Raw genomic sequence first — 5,586 nt, 5'->3', positions numbered from 1 at the left:
GGGGGGGGCACTACCAAAATGGGCTGGGGGCTCGGGTGTGAAAAGGAGCCGAGTTTGATGGGGGGCGGCTGCTACTATTGCCCCTGGGCCAGAACGGGTCGTGGTAAGGTCTGAGGACCATTCAGGTTTGAGGGTGACACCGCTTCCCCCTGGAATCTTGCTGAAGAACCTGTGGAGTGAAATATCAGAGGGAAAGGTGGGACTTCGTTTTTGGTGGGGGGGGAGACAAGTGCAGAAGTGTGACCCCTGGAAGGCAGGACCTGAGCTCTGATTCTGGCTCTGGGTGACAGAAAGGCAGGGTTTCCCATATGAATCCGCAGTCAATGACAAACCGAAACCCAGCATCGATTTCGTTTTCCATCTGTACAATATTCTCATGTTTCTGACCTGGAAGGCTTCGGGGTGAAAAAGATTCTCCCACCTCAACAACAGGAAGAAGTAAATAAATGCTTTAAAATGGAGAGGGGATATTTTTTAAACCCACGACAAGCCATCCGGGCAGCAAACACACAGCCTTCATCCTCATCAAAGTTGGTGCATGAAGTGCTCCAAAAGTCAGTCTCCCAGGGGAGAGAGAAGGAAGATGGGGGAGGGCCAGCATGTCTTGGTTTGGGGCCAGCAAACTACTTCTGAATAGAAATGTTCACAATCTCAAGTCATCTGACTGTGTAAGTAATAAGAGCTTGAGAGAGTGTGACAATGCTGTTTGGATTAAAGGAAGTTTGGGGTAGTTTGTGTTTTGTTCAAAGATTTTTATCATGGAACAAAAACTAGCCTCTCACCTTCCTTAAATTGTGAGGTAGAACATTTATTTGTTCTACCCTGCTCTGAACACATTACAGAGTCTAAATAGAGTGTAGCTGATGAAAGACAGGAAGTCAAGCCAAGTGGGGAGCAGAGGAGGAGGGGGAATTCTTCAGCCAAGGAGTCCTGAATGAAAATGCAAGAGTGTTTGGGCCTGGTGGCCATATCTAGCTATTACAGACAGCCCCAAGTGTGGTCTCATACAGGAAAGAGTTTGGTTTTTACCACTTCCTCCGGATTACTTTGGGAGAAAGTCATCGGCTATTGTGAATGAAAAGACAAAGCAAACAATCAAAACACGCATGAGTGCTGCAAGGTAACAACGGTAAGGAAATGTTCACAATTTTTAATAAACTTTTGACTATTCTATGTATGTGACTGGGCTATGATTCACTGTGATGATGACTGTTTTAAAGATGCTTGAATTAAATAGCTTCGCTTTATCTCCCTGAGATATTGTCATTGAATATGGTCCTTCTAGCCGTAATTCCCAGACTGTGCCTGTGGCTCCACTCCCATTTTGGAAGGAATTCTCTGCTACGTTCATTCACAGATTTAAGTCTTGACCATAGTGGAGCATTTGAAGTAAGTCACAACCCCTTTGTTTCCTTGGGGGTATGCTCTGCTAAAAGACGAAAACCAAACCTCCATCAAAGCCTTTCCTCTGTGTACATATAAGACCCATCTCAGACACAGAGAGACATCACAGGACCATCAGAAGGGCAGGTGGAGATCTCTGTGTAAAGTGTGGAGGCCGAGGCCAGAAGCACCAGACTGTGGCACAGGGACTATGGGTCAGAGCAAAGGCTGAGACCAGAAGCCAAAGCAAGAAAACCAGGAAACAGAACAGAACAGCACAGAGACTATGATGCTGTGAGGCAAATGGACAGGCAGGCTTCCTGACCCATGGAGGGTCAGGACCACATGGCTTAGAGGCTGTGGACCAGAGAGAGACTTGGCTGCTGGATGAGGAAATGTGTTGCCGTTGACCATGACTATCTCCTTATTGTGTACCGATCCTAACTTGTGGTAACCTATTAACTTCCCTTTGAATATTGCCTGTGTTCTGTGACCATTCCAACAAAGTATCAAAAGCAGCATAGAAGTAAAGTGTTTTAGGGGTAAAAGTTGGTGTCAGAATAGATAAAGAAGAATGGAGTGTAGAGGCCGGTCTGATGCCTTCTTCCCGGCAATAGGGGAAACACCCTAAAATTTAGGGCCTAGAGAGAGCGCTGTTGCTGTAGTGGTTATGACTGGAAGACCCACAATTCAAAACCACCAGTTGCTCGCTGGGAGGAAGTCAGGGCTTTCTACTACGGTAAAGAATTACCATCACAGAAACTCCCAGGGCCATTCTACCCTGTCCTTCAGGGTCTGTATGAATCAGAATAGATTTGATGGCAGTGAGGTGTTGAGTCTTTATGCGTAAATAAATTATGATACAAACTTACAAAGTATAGTACGCAGCTATTTTTAAAAAGGAAATAAATCCATGTATTGTTGTTAGGTGCCATTGAGTCAGTTCTGACTCATAACAACCATATCTATGTACAACAAAACAAAACGCTGCCAGATCCTACGCCCAACATAGAAACAGATGGTTACAGAAAAGCAGTAAGATCAGAATAGGGCAAAGAAAGGTGAATAGTGGAGGCATGTAAGACCTCTGTCTCGTGGCTAGGGAAGCCCAAGAAGGTCATCGAGGGCCCCATGCCATTTACTTCTATAGGCATAGAAAATTAATAAAGTAAAAAGAACTTATAAATTAGTACTTAGAATAGATAGAAGTTCTTATTTGTACCTCTTAGCAAAATTTCAATGTTCTGCCTGAAGAATACATTACTTTATAATAAATACAATATTCAAACCACCAAAGCATGTGTATTTGATTTTTTTTAACCACCTCTACAACTTCAACTCCACCTCAAAAAAAAATTGCCCAGTTACACCATTATAATTGACAGGAGAAACAGTTGTTAATCATGAAGCAAATAAATCTTGACAATTAAGAATAACCACTTTAGCATTGTATATGTGTATTTGCTTCCTTTCCTGGTTATATATCAAAATGGCTAATTTTGCAAGCAACTGAGATAGAAAAACATTTCCCAACTGGATGCATGTCACATGTTAGCACACTTCTTTTCAGGTTTCAAAATTTTTTGTATGATTGTTTGTTACACATTTGTCTACATTTTAAATTGGAAGTAATTCCCTGACAGCAGGGACCCTGATATGCAAAGAGGCAAGTGCCTATTTCTTACCGGATGTAAAGTGAATGTTTGTCACATGAATATAAAATGGATGGCTGCCACGGAGAAGTGATGCACTGTCCTTGGAAATGAAGATTGACTCTCCAACATCTGTGTGCCATGTGTATTTTCACTAAGGGGATGGATCTATGCCAGTTCTCCATTTGAACTTTTGGTTCACAAGGTTTGGCTGGCCTGATTTAAAGATACAGTGTCGGATTACAAACATATAAGCTTACCCAGGGACTGAACCCACTGTGGACTGGCTTTAACCAAATTCCTCAATTACAGCATGCACATGCATTAGACCTAGAGCAGTAGCACCAGTGGCTGGGAACCCAGAACACAGGTGTCCTGGAGCCTGCTCCCTTAGTAACTGGTGTGGCCTTGAACAAGTAAGTCACTTGCCCCAAAGGCAAGTCACGTCCATGGCCATTGTTCATGTACGTAAAGCTTCTGAGGCTGTAAGTCCTTAAGGGCACTGATAGCTGCAGAATTCTGATTGTAAGGTAGATGGTGAAATTGCCTCTCTCGCAGTTCATATATTAAAAGGCAGATATATTGATGAAGAATAATTCGTGTATATATAAGACAGACAAGGATTGATCCATTGACAAAAATGATATAAAACTTAAGTTACATTATTTCTAGCTATATTATGCATAAATTATTCTTTTACTATAAATGGATCTTATTCATATAAATGTATCAGGCAAACAAAACTGGTAGTACATTTTTAAGGGAAAGAATCCTATCATCCATATGAGGTGAAATATAGAAGACTTAATTAGAATCCAAGGTACCAGCAAAAGCAGAAGCAGACTTACTGACCTGAAACAGTATGAAAAGATACTCTCAGTGGGAAAAAAAAAAATCCATGAAACATGAATGTCAAGGACATGGAAAACAGAGTTGAAAGTGATGTTAAAAAGAGAACAGATATGTCTATTAGAGTAAAATTTAAGAATTTAGTCAAAATAGTTAAAATTTAAGACATACAGCATGGCGTAATTATTAAAATGATAGAAATTTACATAATGAAATATTGTCTTAGAACTCTACACATTCTCCCGGGTTAATTATTTTTAGGATCAAATACTATCTTTTACAAAACACACATCCAGTAACTGAAGGAGCATGAAGTTAAGTGACAAACCAGGTTCCCAGTGAGTCATCGGTGAAATTGGTATAGAGCAATGGAAACTTTTGTCACTCATTTTTATGTTCCAACTGTTGGACAATGTCTAATCTTAAAGGTTCCTTTATTCCCTCCTTTCGCAAAGAGCAAACTGAAATCAGAAAAGGGAGGGAAATGAAAGATTGTGGAACCTAGTTCAGTTTCCTAAGTGCAAGCTCCGCCATCACTTCTTATCTGCCCATCACCTCAGTCTTCCCGCATTTGGATCTTTTTCACATTGAGAGGAATCACTCCCTGTTGACACACACCTTTGTTTATTCAATAATGGGACCTACATTTGGGTGATAATTTTCTGAGTTTTTCTTTTCCCCATCATATATTTCAAAAGGCCTAGAGAAGCTAAGTAAATTGATCTGCTTGCAAATGACTATAGCAAGAATAAAGAAGTTGTGGAAATATCCAAATGATGTCAAACGTAAATTAGCTCAGGAATGTTTTAAAGAAAATAAGCTAGTAGAGCAAATTGCGCATTGAAATACTGCACGCGATAAAACCCCCTCACCAATGTAACTATACTCAGACATAAGAATGGCACATCAATTGTGTCTTTCATCAAACTATATACTTTGTACTATAAAAGTTTACGTGAAAAATAATATCTACCACTACATCTAATTATAATGCAAGTCACTTAAGTATACCTGTTAGTGTGACTGATGTAAAAGGTATAGATTAGTCCTCATTGATGACTGTCAACAATTTCAATGCATCACATTGCATACATTGAATGAAGTTCCAGGAACCATGTCTGTAACTGAAACTTGGACATGGGTTTGAAGTTATTCAGAAGCTACTACTTTAGTGAACTAAAACTGTCTGCCTGTTGGTCAGCCCAGACAAGTTCTGTTACGAACAATTAAGCTCAGAAATGCAGTGTTTCTATCAAAAACATTCCAGTCTTTCCTTCCAAGGCCCTTGACAGTTCATCTGTATTCATATGCCTATTCTTATCAAGTAGCTACAAGCCAGAAAAAATTATTCAGAGTATAATTATACGGAGGCTGTCATCTCACATATCACATTCCCTAACTAAAGTGATTTACTATTTTCAATGTTAAAATGTAACCTATAATATTTTATGGTTTCATAACAGGTTACAAGTTGATGGTCTCGTTTTATTTTAAACCATCCTACCCCAGAGATATTATCATCATCACTATGTGACACAGGGAATAGGTACAGAGACAAAACTACACGATAAGATAGCATCCCCAAAATCAACATAGCCCCCAGTTTTAGACTGAGACATACTGCTGGCTTCCAAAATGTTTTCTTTCATCACACACTTTTGTGGCTTGCTGTGTGTTATTTTCTTTTTTCTATTTAGGTAAG

The sequence above is a fragment of the Echinops telfairi genome, unplaced genomic scaffold (genome assembly GCF_000313985.2).
Source record: "Echinops telfairi isolate 266 unplaced genomic scaffold, ASM31398v2 ScPeMD7_23;HRSCAF=83, whole genome shotgun sequence".
Lineage (NCBI taxonomy): Eukaryota > Metazoa > Chordata > Mammalia > Afrosoricida > Tenrecidae > Echinops > Echinops telfairi.
The sequence above is the reverse complement of the archived record's forward strand: the minus strand, read 5'-3'. Positions refer to the sequence as shown.